The sequence below is a fragment of the Cherax quadricarinatus genome, chromosome 28 (assembly GCF_038502225.1).
Source record: "Cherax quadricarinatus isolate ZL_2023a chromosome 28, ASM3850222v1, whole genome shotgun sequence".
Lineage (NCBI taxonomy): Eukaryota > Metazoa > Arthropoda > Malacostraca > Decapoda > Parastacidae > Cherax > Cherax quadricarinatus.
The window spans coordinates 18,663,263-18,685,174 of record NC_091319.1 but is presented as its reverse complement, the minus strand read 5'-3'; the positions used below and the strand labels follow the sequence as shown (position 1 = coordinate 18,685,174).

Below are 21,912 nucleotides of genomic sequence, written 5' to 3'. Positions count from 1 at the left end.
AAAGGTTCTCATGGATATTATTCTATCATGCTCCGTTGGCTATATTCTACCATGCTCCGTTGGGTATTATAGATGACAGGATATCATGGAGTGCTGGCTGCAGTAAGTGGAAAGATATCGCAGACTGTAAGTTACCAGGGAAGAGTAGGAAATTAGTACATCCAGTTTTCTAACGAAGAGAGCACGAAGAGTAGTAGTAAACAAAATCTAGCCTTAGTAAAGTAAATAGTCCAGTACCCCCATTCACAGTCCTGGCGCCTTTGCTGTTTCTCATCTTTGTAACAGAAACAGATGAAACAACAGCCACAGCTCGGTATTATCATTTGCGGAAGATACTAAAATCATGAAAGTCTCCTCGGTAGAAGGCAGGGAAAATTTGCAAGCAGATATCAATGAAGTCTTACAGTGGGAAACAGAAAATAACATTGGTAATGAATTTCCACTGCTCAGACATGGAAAGAATGAAGAACTTAGAAACTCTGGATAAAAATACAGGAGGACCATCATACAGAAGAAATGGAATATGTAGAAGACGTGATTACAATAATGTTGGATGACCTATGATGCGATGGTCAGAAAAATGACAAGGTGGATAACAGACAGCTTTCAAAACAGGAGAAATAAAACTATTAGTATGACACTGTTGAAGTCACTTGTACTCTCTCGTTTATAAGATCATTCACTGTTGGTGGCTCCGTTCAAGGCGGGAGAGATACCAAAGCTGGAATAGGTACACAGCTTGTTTACTGCCTGCATAAACCATCTAAACTATTGGAAACGCCTGAAAATATTGAGAATGTACTCACTCTAGCGAATATATATATATATATATATATATATATATATATATATATATATATATATATATATATATATATATATATATATATATATTTATATATTTATAATTATAGGATGGGGTCCACCTCTGGTGTAAATTGTGGGACCCATAGCCTCGGAGAAGTGGATAAAAAGGCTTCAAGGAAGAATATTTGGATTTCTTCCTGAAGCCGTTTGAATATTCCACTTCCCCTACCACCCCATCTTTTAGTATGGAGTATATGGTACAGAAGATTTAAGAGATACATTGTTGATATAAAGGTGGCATATAAGGTACATGTTGTTACGTGTGTATCACGAAAATCTCATCCAGCTCCTCAGAGCTGGGGCGTGTTCCCAAAATACAGCAGACATTACCCCTTTGAACAGCCACACTGAGCCGCTGGAACAGAAAACTAGCTGCCCTGGGATCCCTAGTTACCCTGATGAGTCTTTTTCCCAGCTCCTTAAGGAATTTAGATGCACTCTTTCCCCATGAGCCAAGGGTCTCTGAGCCTATGGGAACAAACATATAATGATGGGCAAGTTCTCCATATTTTCATATATATATATATATATATATATATATATATATATATATATATATATCGTGCCGAATAAGTAAAACTTGCTATTTTGGCTTAATAGCAACGTTCTTCATGCCGAATAAGGCAAGCAAAAATTTGTGTATGGAATAATTTCGCAAAAAATCATTCCGAACCTAACGAAAAAAATATATTTCATTGTGTTTGTTTATTATTAAATTATTAAGAACATAATATAAGAAAGGAGGATCACTGCAGCAGGCCTGTTGGCCCATACTAGGCAGGTCCTTTAAATTGTTCTTGTTATAATAAAGTTAGGTAAGTTTTCTAAGGTTCATTTGGTACAAAATTATTAATTTTTACATTAACATAAATGAAAAAAATATATCTTTATATGTATTAGAGAAAATTTTAGAAGAGACTTAATTTTAAATGAGTTTTTGCTAATTGACCAATTTCACGTATTCGGTACGACAATCAAGATACGACTACACTGTAGACTTTTACTTGTACAATGTGTCGCTCATCACTGAGTTTTTTCAGATGTACATGAAAAAGCTAATGTTGGTGTCTTTATAATCAACTGTTGTCAGTTTGTCTTTGTCTCCAGCAAGAGATATCTGATGACATATATTTGGAAGATACTTAAGGCGTAGCCCCCAGTCTTCCAAGTACCGTAATGAGAGAGATGGGTGGAAGTGTAAAATAGACCGTGGTAAAAAGCCGTGAACACAATAAGTGAACACTGTGTCGGTATTTTATACCTTTCTTGCACAACTTGTCAGACACTGCAACATCATGGAATCTTGGTTCAGAGGACATCTACAAGACCTTCACGGCTGCTACAACTAACCCATCTCTTTGGGAAGGACCTACTTCCACTGGGGAATCCCGCCTACCAGTGACTATGCCCTCGTCTGCTGCATGTCCTTATCCACTGACGCCTATATAACCGCCAGTCTTCTTGCCTTTGCTCCAGATTCTCCTCCACCACGATGTTGTGAACACTAACTCCAAGGCTGAGGGACTGATTACCTCATCTTTTGTATATATTTCTACAGTCTTCCAATTATGTCCTAGAATTTGTATTGATAAAGCCACTGGATGGCGAAACGTCTACATTAAAGATTTCCAGATGTTGCACATGTGTCTTTACTTTCAAGTGAACACTGTGGTAACATCCATACTCTAGGACCTTTCAGCCTGATACCAGCAGACGTTAGAAATATTGCCGAAACAAGTGTACACGTTTTTAAGGGAAAAGTGGATCACTTTCTCTACCAAGTGCCAGATCAACCAAACTGTGATGGATATGTGGGCCAGCGGGTCGCTAACAACAACAGCCTGGCTGACCAGGCTGCTCTATGGCCGGGATGTGAGAGTAGGAAAATTCTCGAAACAAGTAACAGGTATATCAGAAGTATTCCCAGATAATTTAAATGTTCAGCAACTTAGAGAATTCATACAAACAAGAGTGTTAAGTGCACAAAGTCTTAATGCCAAAGAATCCAGGGTATACCTGGAGTATACCTGGAGTATACCTGGAGAGGGTTTCGGGGTCAACGCTGTAAACAGTCGATTGATTCAGTTGGGGCAAAGATTTAATGAAGGTATACTAGCTAAAAACTGGACTGTTTCCTTAACTCCACACTTCCAGAGGAAGATGGTGAGAGCTTAGCTAATTAACCCAACACATTGCTGTAGTCTATGCACACAGTGTATATACACCGAAGGGGTGTGTATCTCTCAGCGTATATATGCTGGGAGTTTAATCTTTATTTTAGGGAATAAAGTATATTTGATTGGGAGAGTACAGGCGATGTGCTGTATTAATGACCCTGGTGTACTCGATAAGCTTTAAACCCAATAAGTCAGCAAACTGAAGAAACCCACTTGGAGAGATAAATGCAGAGTAAAAACGAGTGCACATTTGGATCTCCGTGTGATGTTCAGCACTGCAGCACTCAGGCGATGATGGAAATATACGGTCTCTTTCAGCACTGTGTCTGTCAAACATGTGGGTTCTCTCAGTTCATCAATATGTGTTCACTTCACTTTGATTCTTCATATATTGATTCTTCTTTATATATGTTATGTGTTTGTGAACGATATATACACAAGCTTCTGTGTTATTTCAGAAGTTACTTTAGTAAATTATGTTACATTTTATAACAAGAATGAAATATAAACACTAAACAAATATACGAGTTAAAACACTAATGAAATATTAATACTAAATCTGAGTCTGTCAGAAATGTTCATGGATGTTAGTAGTTTTCTTTTTCTTTAATATTTTACTACATGTAAACTGTACATTTTATATTATGGAAAGAAATAATTTTCTGAATTTGAAGTAGTTTGAAAAGATCGGGTGGCGGGGGAAGTGGAATATTCAAATGGCCAAATATTCAAATGGCCAAATATTCAAATGGCCAAATATTCAAATGGCCAAATATTCAAAAGAGAATCATTGTGTTTGTTTATTATTAAATTATTAAGAACATAACATGAGAAAGGAGGATCACTGCAGCAGGCCTGTTGGCCCATACTAGGCAGGTCCTTTAAATTGTTCTTGTTATAATAAGGTTAGGTAAGTTTTCTAAGGTTCCTTTGGTACAAAATTATTAATTTTTACATTAACATAAATGAAAAAAATATATCTTTATATGTATTAGAGAAAATTTTAGAAGATATTTGGTGGACCCCAGCTTGACCGTGGTGGACCCCGGCTTGACAGTGGTGGACCCCAGCTTGACAGTGGTGGACCCCAGCTTGACAGTGGTGGACCCCAGCTTGACAGTGGTGGACCCCAGCTTGACATCTCATACTTAGATAAATCACTGTTATTGTCTCACCATGCTAGAGTGAAGGGGTGCTGATGATGATAGCTGTTAACTGGGTTAACAGCTAGTCTTGATTTTGTTAAATTAGCCTCTAGTTAATAGTGACAAAAGGATCATGTCTTAGTTCAAATATATTTATCTCACAAGCTATGAACTGTTACCTTAGTTCACAAGCTAAGAGTTATCATCATCCTCGGAAGTCTTAACACGATTGCAAACGAACCAGGACCAGGGAACGAGTGAGGTTTCAACCCAGACATTTACCATGATGTCAGACATTTACCATGATGTCAGACATTTACCAGGATGCTAGACATTTACCAGGATGCCAGACATTTACCAGGATGCCAGACATTTACCATGATGTCAGACATTTACCAGGATGCTAGACATTTACCAGGATGCCAGACATTTACCAGGATGACAGACATTTACCATGATGCCAGACATTTACCATGATGTCAGACATTTACCAGGATGCTAGACATTTACCAGGATGCCAGACATTTACCAGGATGCCAGACATTTACCATGATGTCAGACATTTACCAGGATGCCAGACATTTACCAAAATGTCAGACATTTACCATGATGTCAGACATTTACCAGGATGCCAGACATTTATCAGGATGCCGGACATTTACCAGAATGTCAGACATTTACCATGATGCCAGACATTTACCAGGATGCCAAACATTTACCAGGATGCCAAACATTTACCAGGATGTCAGACATTTATTGGTATATCGTACATGGCGTGCTTGGCAGGATCTTTAAAGTTCTCTGCCGTTATATCTTTTTTCTTTGTTTATTTAGTGCAGAGTTCCCCAAAGTGTCAATGTCGACCCCTTGGGGTCGCTGGGATTGATAAATGGCCGGAGGTCAAAAGAGGGTCAGTAAATGTCTGGGGACGTGCTTTGCGTTGTGTATCTGTGACCTTGATAAATTAGACACATGTGCAACACTTGGGTATCTTTATTGAGGAAACGTTTCGCCACACAGTGGCTTCATCAGTCCAATACAAAGTAGAAATGGGTAAGGAGAGGAGAAGTTTGAGGTAATCAGTCCCTCAACCTGGAATCGATGTGTTCAGTCCATCACTCTTGTAGGAAATTCAGCATAGGGCCAGAGAGGTGGCTTATATACTGCAGTCAGATGAGGTGAAGTAGGAGGTGGGATCACAGTGGGACCTGCCACTAATGTAAATAGGTCGTCATCCAAAGGTTGGGCAAGCGTTGAAGTCTTTGTACCAAGATCCCATGATGTTGCAGTGTCTGACAGATGTGATGAATGGTTTTGAAAACCGACAAGTTGAAGAATTGAGACACTTATGCAACACATGGGAATCTTTATTGAAGAAACGTTTCGCCACACAGTGGCTTCATCAGTCCAATACTGGTTGAGGGACTGATTACCTCAGAAACAACATTCTACACAGTCTAGACCAAGACCACAACAATCACTGGTCACAGCTCATACTACAAGCGGACAAACATCGTATCAAAAACACCAAAGCCTTCTGGAACTTTATCAAAAAAATCAGAGGCACCACTCCCACCAACAAATTCAAACACATTACCCACAACAGTACACACATCTCAGACCCGCAGACTGCTACTAACATCTTCAAACACATCTGGGAGAACATCTTCCACCCTCACCCACCTCACCCTAACGCTATTCAACACATTTAGAACATAGAACACTGGAACACTACACACACATGAAACAACACCAGACAGCCACATCCATCTGGACTCTCTTACCTCCTCCCAAGAAATTGACACTCCTTTCACCAACACAGACGTTAAAACTCTCCTCAGACACTTTCCTCCCAAGGCTCCTGGTGCCTCTGGCCTAAACCATATTATCCTGAAACACCTTCCTGACTATCATTACTGCCTACACAAACCTCCTCAATGCCTCCATTGCCTTTGGATACTTCCCTTCCCTCTTTAAAGCTGCTACTGCTATCCTCCTTCCTAAACCCAAAAAAGACCACACTGACCCTAGAAACTATCGCCCTATCAGCCTCCTCGAAACTTTGAAAAACTCATCAACCATCGCCTTCGCAGATACCTGGAACACAATTCTCTACTTTCTGATGGCCAGTTTGGCTTCAGAACTCACAGATCCACACAAGATGCCATTAACATCATTCTCAACTACATCCACATAAACACAAAACAAAGAAACAGGACAGCTCTGGTTGCAAAAGACGTTGAAAAAGCTTTTGACACTGTCTGGCACGAAGGGCTCAAGTACAAACTCTGCACTAACTTTAACCTGCCTCTCACTACTCGTAAACTCCTCTGCAACTTCCTAGACGGCCGTACCATGAGAATAAAATTCCAAGGCTGTTACTCTGACTACTTCACACTAAATGCCGGAGTACCCCAGGGATCTGTCCTCTCCCCTACCCTCTACATTTTATACACTAACGACATTCCAACACCTGTATACCACAACTCCATCACACTAGCCTATGCAGACGACATTACACAACTTATCACTCATGCCAATATAGATACACTCACGCACAAAACACAAAATGAGGTCGACAGGATAGCCATCTGGGAACAAAAATGGAGGATCAAAACCATTGCAGCTAATTCCAGCATTACGTAATTTAACTACAGGAAACGTGATCCTCCATTACCTGTCGAGCTCAGAACAGCTGACACCCGCACATACATCCCCATCGCACAATCTGTCACTGTCCTTGGCGTTAATCTTGACTACCTTCTTCGTTTACGCGGACACATTCACTCAAGGCATGCAATAGCTAGTAAGGCCCTTGCGGGCCTCTACAAGCTGAAACATGCCTCTCAACGCACCAAACTACACCTCTACAAATCCCTAATACGTCCTCTGATAACTTACTCTCCTTTAGCCCTCTATCTTGCAGCAAAAACAAACTTACTTAAACTGCAGCGTGTCCAGAACAAGGCGCTGCGCTGGGTGCTTGATGTCAGATGGGAGGACTTCGCCACAAGCGAGTCTCTCCATGCCCAATTAGACATCCCTGCGCTAAATCTGTACTGGAAGACGCTCAGTGACAGACAGATAGACAAACTTGAGACACGACAGACTACTGGTCCTCTCTCCTTGACGAAGACATTCGCAGACCCACAAACCAACACAACCCTTTCTATTCCTTGCATGATCCAGCTCCTAACCCTATTTACAAATAACCTTGGATTCGCTGACAGGTACCTTCTATGACAGGTACCATTCTCTGACCCCCGTTCGCCTTAGCTTTTGGGTTAAGACATGGTTCAGTTCTACACTCCTATCTAGCGCTAAACGTCGCATGTCCCTTCCCGCTCACCCCACCGAGTCCCAACAGAAGAGCCTGAATTTCTCTTCTCAATATCTGTCCCACGATCGCCTTCGCTGCTGGGTTAAGCCCTGGCTCTATTTCTACGACTAAGAACACTCCTCTCCAGCACTATTCTTCGTCTGTCCCGTCTTCCCCGCTCATCCCATTTGGGATCTTACCTGAACTTTCGTTCGTTCCTATGCTGCATTTCCTACAAGAGTGATGGACTGAACACATCGATTCCAGGTTGAGGGACTGATTACCTCAAACTTCTCCTCTCCTTACCCATTTCTACTTTGTATTGGACTGATGAAGCCACTGTGTGGTGAAACGTTTCTTCAATAAAGATTCCCAGCTGAGATTCCAGGCTGAGGGACTGACAACCTCAAATTCTACGACTTCAAGGGTGAAGGACTGATTACATCGTCTTCACATCTCTACTGTTCCTGTCTACTTTTTGTATTCGACTGAAGAAACCTACTGTGTAGGCGAAACGTTTCGGAATAAAGTTGCCTAACTGTTGCCTATGTGTCTTACCTACCAACCTGTCGGTATTGTATACCATTTTGATGTTCAAAGATTCCCATGTGTTGCATAAGTGTCTCAATTCTTCATCCTGCACTGAGTGTTCTTCCTCACCTGTTGTTAAATATCCTCGGCTTTGTGCAGTGGTTGAGCCATTTTTACTTGCTTTTCCAAGTTCGTACATAGCTGAAGCTGGTTATAGCCATGCAGATGCAGTTCTGACTAATTAGAGGAACAGATGATCCTGGAATAGCGTGGTGACTTTCAACTAAAACTCACCAGTCACCAACCAAATATCAGTGACCTCGGTGACAATCATCAGCTGCATCCTTCCCATTAACTATATGATTAGTTTCACTAAAATATGGTATATTAAATCTTGCATTTTTTGTAATTTAAATATTACCTATTTTTTTAAATTATTATTATTATTATTATTATTATTATTATTATTATTATTATTATTATTATTATACGTAGTACTATTAGTTAAAGTACTATTTATTAAGTTATTTTTATATAACAAATGTTTGGAAGTCAATGAACGATGTGAAACTTGAAGATGTAGTGAGAGTTGAAGAGTTTAGTGAACCCTGTTGTAGTGAGAGTTAAGATGAGGGTACATCGCTTTTCTCTTTACGTAGAAACATGTGGTTCATATTTTGTATAGAGAGTACCTTTAATACCGTTGATGGGAACAATGAGAGAGAGAGAGAGAGAGAGAGAGACAGAGACAGAGAGAGAGACAGAGACAGAGACAGGCTTATTATTGCACATTAGTTACCAACAACTTTTCCTTGACAGGTGTGGGGAACCACCAGAGTCCAGCAACACCGGTAAGTACACTGTGCTTAACATTTCAATTATAACATTTAATATGATATGGTAATTCCATTTTAAAATCTGTGTATCAGCTCTCGCCTTCTTTCGGTGTACTTCGTAAGAGCATTATGTATCTACAACGTGATAGGCAGAGGTGTCGGGAGAAGTGGTCAAGACTCCTTCACTGGCGGTGATGCGGGTCTCGTCCTGGGATGACTCGCTCCGCTGAAGTTTTGGTGATATAACCGAGGGCTTACGCTGGCTTATACTGGTCTCCCAGACAAACAAAAATATATATATATATAAATATCACACTGTACGGTATGACCTGCATGTTAGTTTGTTGCTCAGATTCATGTTCAGTCCCTTATCACCTTTGTAACATCTTTCACCTTTATTTTCCTCGTGTACGTTACATGTGTACAAGAGGCGATACATGTTTCCAGAGATACAGGTGGGTATGTATGTGTCCAGAGATACAGGCGGGTATGCATGTGTCCAGGGATACAGACGGGTATGTATGTGTCCAGGGATACAGACGGGTATGTATGTGTCCAGGGATACAGACGGGTATGTATGTGTCCAGAGATACAGACGGGCATACAGACTTATCTTCAAATAATATTTTGTCTCACATAATTGATGTTCTTTGTCAAATTATTGTATTAACGTTGATGACCAGGATGAATTGATGACACATGTTACGCCGTCACCTGTCATGATGAAGGCCGGGTTAGAGGAGGATGGGAAAACAGAAACACAAATGCAGTATAATGCGATCCTTTATTGACAACGTTTAGCCCACACAGTGGAGGTGTAGTCTATCTTGGGTAACATAAAAGGTCACCTTTGATATGCTGGAATTGCTACTCCTATCATCACTACCTAGGACTGTCCCATTAAAGACAAGAATTTCTGAAGATTGAGACACTTATGCAACGTATTGGAATCTTTATTGTGGAAACGTTTCGCCACACAGTGGCTTCATCAGTCCAATACAAAGCAGAAAGGTGGAAGTGTCTCAGTCTTCAACTTGTCGAGTTTTCAGAACCGTTCATCACAAGAGTTTCTGTTCTACTTGTGGAAAAGAGGGTCATGTCTTCAAAACCTGCACCATTACCAGTGCCACTCCAACATGCCCCAACTGCAAGGGTACCCATCAAACCCTTGCAGCCAAAATAATAGATTCAAATTAGATAAGTTTAGATTTAGAAAGGATACAGGAAAGTGGATGAATGGTTCATCTACAATCCTGTCAGACACTGCAACTTCTTGGGATCTTAATACTTGGGAATTCTTCGCTTGCCTAACCCTTGGGCCCGACCTACTTCCACATTGGACAAGTGTGACACCACCTACGACTGCTGCACCTCTCCTGCCATTCGGTTTATAAGCTCCTTCTCCGCTCATATGCCGTATTCTATTCAAGATTGATGGACTGACCACATCGACTCAAGGTTGAGGGACTGATTACCTCATTCTCCTCCTGTTCTTCAAGTTTATCCTTTGTATGGACTGATGAAGCCACTGTGTGGCGAAACGTTTCCTCAATAAAGATACCCAAGAGTTGCACATGTGTCTAATTTAACATACAGGAAAGTTGTGCAAGACAGGTATACAATACCGACAAGATGAAAGTTAAGACACTTGTGCAACATCTGGTTATCTTTATTGTAGACGTTTCGCCATCCAGTGGCTTTATCAATACAGATTTTTGGACATAATAAGAAATCAGAAGAACTATGTACAAAAGATGAGGTAATCAGTCCCTCAGCCTTGGAGGTGGTGTTTAGAGCACCGTGGTGCTCTAAAACGTCTACAATAAAGATAACCAAATGTTGCACAAGTGTCTTAACTTTCATACAGGAAAGTATTTGTTTGGAAATAGGGTAGTTGATGAGTGGAACAGTCTGCCTAGTAGGGTTATTGAAGCTAGAACTTTGGGTAGTTTCAAGTTTAGGTTGAACAAATGCATGAATGAGAGGAGTTGGATTTGAGTAGGACTTGCACGTGAGTAAATAGATTTGTCAGAGCTTATTGTTAGGGTAGCACTGAAAGTGGGTTGGGCAAATGTTCTGTTAGTGGGTTGGTATTGTAAAGGACCTGCCAAGTATGGACCAACAGGCCTACTGCAGTGTTCCTCCTTTCTTATGTTCTTATGAGTTTCGAAAGTTTTGCTACTCGTGGAGACCGGCCCAGGGCCAGGCTGGTGAGGGTAGAGAAGTGTAAACAAGGGAGAAGATGTAATGGGAAGCAGTTTTTTTTATTTTCATTGATCCCGGTGGTAGCAGGTCCTTGTATGTGGATGCTGATGGTTAGAGAGTTGGTGGATGATCTTCGATGTTGTGCCTTGTATTATTGTTCTCTCTCTCTCTCTCTCTCTCTCTCTCTCTCTCTCTCTCTCTCTCTCTCTCTCTCTCTCTCTCTCTCTCTCTCTTACGCTGTCTCTTACTTTACACAGTAGTTTTACAGGGTTAGGCTATGAGTTCCTACCTTTATTTACAAACTCAGAGTTAATATCTTTTTATTGTTATGGGACATACAAATAGGGAATAGAATGAAGTTGGAATCATCTATGGGCCAGCGATTTTATTTGGCCAACTGACTTTATTTCATCGATGTCATCATGCGGTGCGAACATGTTCCAGACTCGGGCCATTCTAGGAATGGATGATCTCAGATGATGTGATGCTCTTAAGAAGGGTACAACCAGAGTGTAGTTGCTGTTCGCTGCCCGTCTTGTTGTGTAGAAGTTCTCTTCTCACTGACCACAAAGTGGAACCATGTATGATAACAGCATTGGCTTTGTACATAACAGTAAGGCACCCACATTCCTCCAGTGTTGAAAGTTCTGTTGAAATGACAGATCTGTCCAGGCCGGTTCCACACGAGATAGGAATCGTCTTGCTCTGTTCTGTTTTGTCAAGAAGTAAATGAGAGAGAGAGAGGGGGGCAAGCAATCCAAGAAAGTCGAGTGCATTTATGCCTTGTACAGAATCTTACAGCTTCTGTTGTCGAGCAGATGTTGAGATACATGGGTGCAGCACGTTTTCTGGTTGCTTTGCGAGATTTATTACGTGGTTCTTCATAGTCGGTTTAGGGTCACATTTCACCCCAAGGATATCAACCTCATTCCTGGGTATCAACATTCTCCCATCCATTCTAATCACTGCTCCAGTATTATTATCATGGTAGCTAGAGATCACCATCATTTGTGTTTTCTCAGAAGCAAATGTAGCTTGCCATTGTTTTTCCCCAGGCTGATACAGCTGTGAGTTGGTGATTGATGTAACCGAGAGCGGTTGCATTTCCTCCCTTGGATAAATAACTGTCAGAATACAGTCGTGAGCATATGCATATGATTCTGGGATGAGTTAAGGCCATTAAAGTAAACATTAAATAACAATGGCTCAAGAACACTTCCTTGTGGAACACTGGCACCAGTAGAGGCTTTGTTGACTCTGTCCCATTAAGGCCTTCTCTTAGAGATCTACCTTGAAGGTAATCACTAAAGAGACAGAGTACAGAGTCAGCAATTCCTATTGCTTACAGTTTTGCCAAGAGTCTCTGGTTCTGTACTCTTCGGAAAACCCCAGCAATGTCCAGTGCCACTACACAGCTGACTTTGGAATCATGTGACTTATGTCACATAGTGGAGAGGTTTAGCAGTAGATCAGCAGCAGAGTGACCTTTTCTGAAGCCACATTGACGGTCACAAAGAAGCGAGCGGTAGTCGTAAAACGCTGTCATCTGCCATGAGATTATTGTCTTAAGAATATTTTCAGTGATTGACAGAAGCGATACTGATCTGTAGTTGCTGATTTCCGTTCTGCTCTTCTTTTTGTGAACAAGGATTGCATTTGCTTCTTTCCACAGACAAGGCTACTGACACTGCACTAAGCATTGCTGATAGATGCTCTGCACATCTGCTCAGCAATCTTGGAAATTTCTTGTAGTTGTTAATGAACATGGGGTTCCACGAGTGTGGGCCTAGATCAGAGCGCATAGGCATGCTATGTGCGGTTGTTTCGAAGCCGAATGGGGTTAGGGTTATGTCTGAAATTTTGGAGATGTTGACGAGGTTTTAAGTTTCATGATATTTTTTCGGACCGTCGACCTTCAGTCTGATTAACTGTTCACTGAACAGTGTCATATTGAGACTTCAGTATCTCACTCACTTTTTCCCATCAACAATATAAGTTTTATCTTGTTCGAGCAAGGACCTTATACTGGATGTGGCTATTGCCTTGGATTTGGCATATTAGAAGAACTATTTTGTCTTTCTTTCATTTTTTTAATTTTAGCTCCCTCTATCTCTCTTGGGTCCTGTATGATTCACCGAAGTTACTTTCAGTATTTTCTGTTTCTCAAGCCAGTGTTTTCTTCCACACCTCAGTTCTGTGATTCTTTGTCTTCACCTCTAGAGGGAGCGTTCCTTACTATCTTGCATCTTCTCCTTTTCCTTAGCGGTATGTCATTTGTGGACACTTCTAGTGCCAAAGAGTCAAGGGGGGGGGGAGATTTCCTGGGGAAAATTTTTTCTTATCGAGAAATAGTGCATAATTCTGGTAACATTTTGATGCAATCAGCTTGTTTCTATCAGATTTCTAAGGATCTTTTTCAAAAAATGTAATTTTTTTTTTGTTCCTGGTGTCATCAAGGGGACATGATGCCATTTCACGTTTTTTATTTTTTACCCCAAAAATTGTGATTTTTATGATGGTTTCTTTCCAAATACACTACTTGGCACCTTCTGTGTGAGGTACTTACCAGTGCACAAAAGAGAAGTATCTCAGTCACCTCCGGGCTGCTGTCCTGAGGGAGGATGTTGATACTTGCCGCGCGGTGACCGTGGAGTTGTACACAGAACGTAAATAAAAAACTCAGGAGTAAGTTATTGACGTTTGTAGCCACATTTTTCGAGAACTTTTGGACGGATTGTCATGATTTTTGTACACGTTATTGAGGAATGATGGTTCTACAGAATGACATTACAGAATTGCGATATTCCTTACTGTTTATTTATTTATTTATTTTATTTATTAATTTGAACATGACACAGAGAAGTACAAAAGAATACAGTTAAATGCAGCATGCCAAAGCCCCTTGTATGCAGAGCATTACGGGCAGGCTTAAAATTAACTTAAGATTAACTAAGCAATGATATATTCTGTGGTACAAAAATTATTGTAAAACAGATAACAATTTAGTACAGGAGAGTATTACAAAGACAGGTTATATGATCATTTACTGTGTTGCTGTGTCATCAGTAGAATGGAGTATTATGTTAGGTAATGAAGTTAAATAGTAACAAAGTTTGATTGGGTCACAGGTTGACATTTATGAGATACAATAATGAGATACAATTTATGAGATACAATTTTTCAGTATTTATTTAGTTGTGGGTGAGTAAGTGATTTTTGAGAAGAGACTTGAATTTATAAACAGGTAGCGTTTCTTTTATATTCAGAGGTAATGAATTCCAGATTTTAGGGCCTTTTATGTGCATTAAGTTTTTGCATAGCGTGCGATGGACACGAGGAACATCAAAGAGTGATCTGTGCCTTGTGTTATGGTCATGTGTTTGTTGAGGTTGGTAAGGAGATGTTTGAGGGGAGGGTTTATGTCAGAGTTAAGTGTTCTATGTATGTAGTAGGTGCAGTAATAAGTATGGATGTTTTGTATTGTGAGTAGGTTTAGAGTTTTGAATATTGGTGGAGTGTGCTGTCTGTAGTGGGAATTTGTTATCATTCTGACTGCAGCTTTTTGTTGGGTAATTAGTGGTCTGAGATGGTTTATTGTTGTTGAGCCCCATGCACAAATTCCATAGGTGAGATAGGGGTAAATAAGTGAGTGATATAGGGCCATGAGGGCTCATTGTGGAACATAGTACCGTATCTTCGATAGTATGCCTACGGTCTTGGAGATTTTCTTGGAAATTTGTTGTATATGTGTTTGAAATTTGAGTCTATTATCAAGGTTTTTATTGATTCTCCCCCCAAATAAAAATAAACACAAACTTCAAAAATTTTTTTTGTGAAATCTACTGACATTTTGCATAAAGTTTTATTGTTACATAATTATTTAGACTTTTATCTTTCAACTCATGTCAACTAGAACAATGTACATCTTAATAATTCTGTAAAGTGTGGAGAGTTGAAGGCTCTATACAATAGGGCATTATTTATTTATTTTCCTATCTATCTGTCTGACAAAAAGCCTCCAAAAACAGAGTGACCAATAGTCAAATGCTGCTTAAATCACAGTAAAAGTTTAATTGAATTTGGTAAAAGGATAAAAAAAAAATTATTTTAGCTTCCTCTCCTCTTCCCTTTCTCAAATCTCTGGAGACACTGGTTCATATCCATGGTATTCAATGAACATTAAAATGGTATAAAATACCGACAGGTTGTTAGGTAAGACACATATGCAACAGTTAGGTATCTTTATTATGAAACGTTTCGCCTACACAGTAGGCTTCTTCAGTCAAGTACAGAAAAGTTGATAGAAGCAGAAGATACTTGAAGACGATGTAATCAGTCCATCACCCTTAAAGTTTTGAGGTGGTCAGTCCCTCAGTCTGGAGAAGAGCATTGTTCCATAGTATGAAACAATATGGTATTCAATATATCGTCCCAGCATGTTTCATTAATGTTTATTTTATCCACTTGACATTGTTTTCGTTGAATTTGGCTAAAACTTCCTCGTGACTTTGTATTTTGTTGTGCAGGTCTGATTATGTTGTGTTCTGAATTTCCTGTCTTTGACGCTCTTATATCCCCCTAATAATTCATCATTATTTGTGAATATGGCGGATTTATTAGGGTTTCAGTAGTTGATACTGAGGAGGTTGAAACTTGGCACCCCCTCAAGGGAGGCTCCTTGACGCTGGTGAGGGGCTCTTGATCTAGGGAATTGGATCTGTGCTTCAGTTCCCTGAATTAAGCCTGAATACCTTTCTCATGCCCCCCCCTCACAGGCGCTGTATAATCCTACGGGTTTAGCGCTTCCCCCTTGATTATAGTAATGAAACATGGCAACAGTGGTGTCGAAGAGATAGAAACGTGGCAACGCTGGTGTTGAAGAGGTAGAAACGTGGCAACACTGGTGGTGAGGAGGTATAAACAGGGTAACACTGGTGTTCAGGTAGAAACGTGGCGGAAATGGTGATGAGAAGAGGTAGAAACGTGGCAACACTGGTGTTGAAGAGGTAGAAACGTTGCAACAATAGCGTTGACGAGGTATAAACATGGCAACATTGGTGTTGAGGTAAAAACGTGGCAATGCTGGTGTTGAGGAGGTAGAAACATGGCAACGCTGGCGTTGAAGTAGAAACGGCAACACTGATGATAAGAAAAGGTAGAAACGTGGCAACGCTGGTGATGAGAAGTAGAAACGTGGCATCACTGGTGGTCTCTGAGACAAAGAGAAAGTTCCTGGTGAGACAGACAGGAAGAGGAAGAAAGCAGTCAGCTGAAGAGAAAAGAATGTGAGGCAGCAGACAGGAAGGTCAGCAGGTAGGCAGGTTAGCAGACAGGTCAACAGGCAGGCAGGTCAGCAGACAGTTCAACAGGCAGGCATGTCAGCAGACAGTTGAACAGGCAGGCAGGCATGTCAGCAGACAGGTCAACTGGCAGGCAGGTCAATAGGCAGGCAGGTCAGCAGGCAGGCAGGTCAGCAGACAGGTTAACTGGCAGGCAGGTCAGCAGGCAGGCAGGTCAGCAGACAGATTAACTGGCAGGCAGGTCAGCAGGCCAGCAGGCAGGTCAACAGGCAGGCAGTTCAACAGGCAGGCATGTCAGCAGACAGTTGAACAGGCAGGCAGGTCAGCAGGCAGGCATGTCAGCAGACAGGTCAACTGGCAGGCAGGTCAATAGGCAGGCAGGTCAGCAGGCAGGCAGGTCAGCAGGCAGGCAGGTCAGCAGACAGGTTAACTGGCAGGCAGGTCAGCAGGCCAGCAGGCAGGTCAACAGGGAGACAGGACAGCAGACAGATAGTCAAATAGCCTAACAGAGAGTCAAGACTACATGCCTGGCAGACAGGCATATAGTCTAGGAAACTGCCAAGTAGCCTAACAGATAGATAGTTATACGGACAGTCAACTACCGTATTTCGCGGCTTATTAGACGCATTTTTTTATAAAATGACTCCAAAAACCAGCCTGCGTCCTATAAACTGAATCAGTGACGGGAGGTGTAAGTTTGGGGTGTGGGGTGGGCGGTAGCTCTCCCAGTTGCGTCCGATGCCGAGCCATTGACACTAAAAGAAGTCCAATGTTTCGCGTCTTATAAGCCGCGAAATACGGTAGTTTGGCAGGTAGTCTGGCAGACAGTCGCGTAGACGGGTATGCAGACAGCGTAACGCATATCAAAAATTAAAATGACAGGCTAACCTGAGGACCAGACTGTCATATATGGTGAGAGAGGGAAAGAGAGAGAGAGAGAGAGAGAGAGAGAGAGAGAGAGAGAGAGAGAGACAGACAGACAGACAGACAGACAGACAGACGGACAGACAGACCATGATCAGCCAGATTGTGATGGCAGTGTACCAAGAGACGAAAGAATTGCTCAAAGCATTACTTACAACAAGAAAGTGATAGAACATGCTGAAGCAGAAGTCAGTAGAACATGCTGAAGCAGAAGTCAGGATATCATGCTGAATCTGAAGTCAGTATATCATGCTGAAGCAGAAGTCAGGATATCATGCTGAAGCAGAAGTCAGTAGAACATGCTGAAGCAGAAGTCAGTACAACATGCTGAAGCAGAAGTCAGGATATCATGCTGAATCTGAAGTCAGTATATCATGCTGAAGCAGAAGTCAGGATATCATGCTGAAGCAGAAGTCAGTAGAACATGCTGAAGTAGAAATCAGTAGAACATGCTGAAGTAGAAGTCAGTAGAACATGCTGAAGTAGAAGTCAGTAGAACATGCTGAAGTAGAAGTCAGTAGAACATGCTGAAGTAGAAGTCAGTATATCATGGTGAAGCAGAAGTCAGGATATCATGCTGAAGCAGAAGTCAGTAGAACATGCTGAAGTAGAAATCAGTAGAACATGCTGAAGTAGAAGTCAGTAGAACATGCTGAAGTAGAAGTCAGTAGAACATGCTGAAGTAGAAGTCAGTATATCATGCTGAAGCAGAAGTCAGGATATCATGCTGAAGTAGAAGTCAGTAGAACATGCTGAAGTAGAAGTCAGTAGAACATGCTGAAGTAGAAGTCAGTAGAACATGCTGAAGTAGAAGTCAGTAGAACATGCTGAAGTAGAAGTCAGTAGAACATGCTGAAGTAGAAGTCAGTAGAACATGCTGAAGTAGAAGTCAGTAGAACATGCTGAAGTAGAAGTCAGTAGAACATGCTGAAGTAGAAGTCAGTAGAACATGCTGAAGTAGAAGTCAGTAGAACATGCTGAAGTAGAAGTCAGTAGAACATGCTGAAGTAGAAGTCAGTAGAACATGCTGAAGTAGAAGTCAGTAGAACATGCTGAAGTAGAAGTCAGTAGAACATGCTGAAGTAGAAGTCAGTAGAACATGCTGAAGTAGAAGTCAGTAGAACATGCTGAAGTAGAAGTCAGTAGAACATGCTGAAGTAGAAGTCAGTAGAACATGCTGAAGTAGAAGTCAGGATATCATGCTGAAGCAGAAGTCAGTAGAACATGCTGAAGTAGAAGTCAGTAGAACATGCTGAAGTAGAAGTCAGTAGAACATGCTGAAGTAGAAGTCAGTAGAACATGCTGAAGTAGAAGTCAGTAGAACATGCTGAAGTAGAAGTCAGTAGAACATGCTGAAGTAGAAGTCAGTAGAACATGCTGAAGTAGAAGTCAGGATATCATGCTGAAGCAGAAGTCAGTAGAACATGCTGAAGTAGAAGTCAGTAGAACATGCTGAAGTAGAAGTCAGTAGAACATGCTGAAGTAGAAGTCAGTAGAACATGCTGAAGTAGAAGTCAGTGGTGTTGCTGAGGACGTTAAAAAACAAGAAGTTAAGTAACAGTAAACCAAATGTAGAAACGAGAATTAGTGATGACGTTAAACTTTATGGCAGATTTACTTATGGTAACAAAGAATGGTAGATTTACTGGTAGTGACAAAGAATGGTAGATTTACTGGTAGTGACAAAGAATGGTAGATTTACTGGTAGTAACAAAGAACGATAGATTTGCTGGTAGTAACAAAGAATGATAGATTTACTGGTAGTAACAAAGAATGGTAGATTTACTGGTAGTAACAAAGAATGGTAGATTTACTAGTAGTGACAAAGAATGATAGATTTGCTGGTAGTAACAAAGAATGATAGATTTACTGGTAGTAACAAAGAATGATAGATTTGCTGGTAGTAACAAAGAATGGTAGATTTACTGGTAGTAACAAAGAATGATAGATTTGCTGGTAGTAACAAAGAATGATAGATTTACTGGTAGTAACAAAGAATGGTAGATTTACTGGTAGTGACAAAGAATGGTAGATTTACCGGTAGTAACAAAGAATGATAGATTTGCTGGTAGTAACAAAGAATGATAGATTTACTGGTAGTAACAAAGAATGGTAGATTTACTAGTAGTGACAAAGAATGGTAGATTTGCTGGTAATAACAAAGAATGATAGATTTGCTGGTAGTAACAAAGAATGATAGATTTGCTGGTAATAACAAAGAATGATAGATTTACTGGTAGTAACAAAGAATGGTAGAATTACTGGTTGTAACAAAGAATGGTAGATTTACTAGTAGTGACAAAGAATGGTAGATTTACTAGTAGTAACAAAGAATGGTAGATTTACTAGTAGTGACAAAGAATGGTAGATTTACTAGTAGTGACAAAGAATGGTAGATTTACTAGTAGTAACAAAGAATGGTAGATTTACTGGTAGTAAAGAATGGTAGATTTACTAGTAGTAACAAAGAATGGTAGATTTACTGGTAGTAACAAAGAATGGTAGATTTACTGGTAGTAACAAAGAATGGTAGATTTACTGGTAGTAACAAAGAATGGTAGATTTACTAGTAGTGACAAAGAATGGTAGATTTACTAGTAGTGACAAAGAATGGTAGATTTACTAGTAGTAACAAAGAATGGTAGATTTACTAGTAGTAACAAAGAATGGTAGATTTACTGGTAGTAACAAAGAATGGTAGATTTACTGGTAGTAACAAAGAATGGTAGATTTACTAGTAGTGACAAAGAATGGTAGATTTACTGGTAGTAACAAAGAATGGTAGATTTACTGGTAGTAACAAAGAATGGTAGATTTACTGGTAGTAACAAAGAATGGTAGATTTACTGGTAGTAACAAAGAATGGTAGATTTACTAGTAGTGACAAAGAATGGTAGATTTACTGGTAGTAACAAAGAATGGTAGATTTACTGGTAGTAACAAAGAATGGTAGATTTACTGGTAGTAACAAAGAATGGTAGATTTACTGGTAGTAACAAAGAATGGTAGATTTACTGGTAGTAACAAAGAATGGTAGATTTACTAGTAGTAACAAAGAATGGTAGATTTACTAGTAGTAACAAAGAATGGTAGATTTACTGGTAGTAACAAAGAATGGTAGATTTACTGGTAGTAACAAAGAATGGTAGATTTACTAGTAGTAACGAAGAATGGTAGATTTACTAGTAGTAACAAAGAATGGTAGATTTACTAGTAGTGACAAGAATGGTAGATTTACTAGTAGTAACGAAGAATGGTAGATTTACTAGTAATAATAAAGAATAATGACTTACGTACTGAAGATAGCCTTCAGCGTGCTTCTCAGCCTTATCTTATTACTTTATGCTTATCTTATGCTGCTTTCTGGGGTCATCGTCCCCGGGGCCCGGGCCTAGATCACACCTCCAGGTTGCTGGTCACATTGATTAGGCTGTTGCTGCTGGCCTTATGCAGTCCAACGTATACACCACAGCCCGGCTAATCAGGGACTGATTTGAGGAACCTGTTAAGTTCCCTCTTGAAGACAGAATAATGCGAATATACTCAGGCCACATTAAATATAAGCTGAATAATCAAGTCTCGACACGCGTTGAAATTCTCAGAGACACTGAACATAAAACCGGTGGAGCAAAGCACAGGCTGCTCGAACCTTGAGTGTAAACAGCAAGCTGTGTACATAAATGGTTCAGAGGACCTACAGCTTGATTAATTAGACACATGTGCGACACTTGGGTATCTTTATTGTGGAAACGTTTCGCCACACAGTGGCTTCATCAGTCCAATGCAAAAAAGAATGGTGAAGATCAGAAGGAGTTTGAAGTCTCAGCCTGGAGTCGATGTAATCAGTCCATCAATCTTTTCGAGAATGACGGACTAATTACATTTGCTCCAGGCTGAGGGACTGATTACCTCAAACTATTTCTGATCTTCGCCATTCTTCGTATTTGACTAAGGAAGCCACAGTGTGGAGGAAAGTTTCCACAATAAAGATACCCAAGTGTTACACATATGTCTAATTTATCAACAAGCTGCGTACTCACCCACAGTAATATTTAATAACACATTATAAGGAGATTACAATAGCAAATGTTACTTTGGTATTTAAGAAAGGGTACAGGACACATGCTCCCTACTACTGTGCCAATACCTCGACGACAGCGCTGATGAAACAGTGCCAGCCATCATTACTGGAAGATAGCAACATCTTAATGATAAGATCCACTTGGATTTCTCCATAAAAGATTCTTCCTAACAAATTTATCAGAGCTCTTGAATTACCGTGTTTTCCGGCATATAAGGCGCACGACACAAATATCATAATGGTAAATCACTAATCATATTCAAGGGCTAATTGCTCTCTAACTTTACACTAAAGCGTAGCCCAAGGCTTACCCTTGACCCTGACCTTGAGCATATAAGGCGCAGGCTAATTTTCCAAGGCATTTTGTGGGAAAAAAAGAGCGCCTTATATGCCGGAAAATTAGGTAATTACATATAAAAGAAAGATATAACACAAAGATCCCCGCGTATGTAGTGTGGATCGAATTCCAGAAAGGTTCCGTTAACCAGCGTCCAGATGTCTCGTAAAGACAAATGAAGTGGCTTGAT

General features: G+C 40.4%; 1 long non-coding RNA gene across 1 annotated transcript in view; it reads left to right on the top strand.

The window, feature by feature from the left end:
- LOC138853327 (uncharacterized) overlaps positions 1-21,912 on the top strand; it is a 970,094-nt gene that overhangs the window by 687,418 nt on the left and 260,764 nt on the right. The window contains exon 6 of the long non-coding RNA XR_011392537.1: positions 8,859-8,890. This is a non-coding gene — a long non-coding RNA (uncharacterized lncRNA). The remainder of the gene's footprint in view (positions 1-8,858; positions 8,891-21,912) is intronic.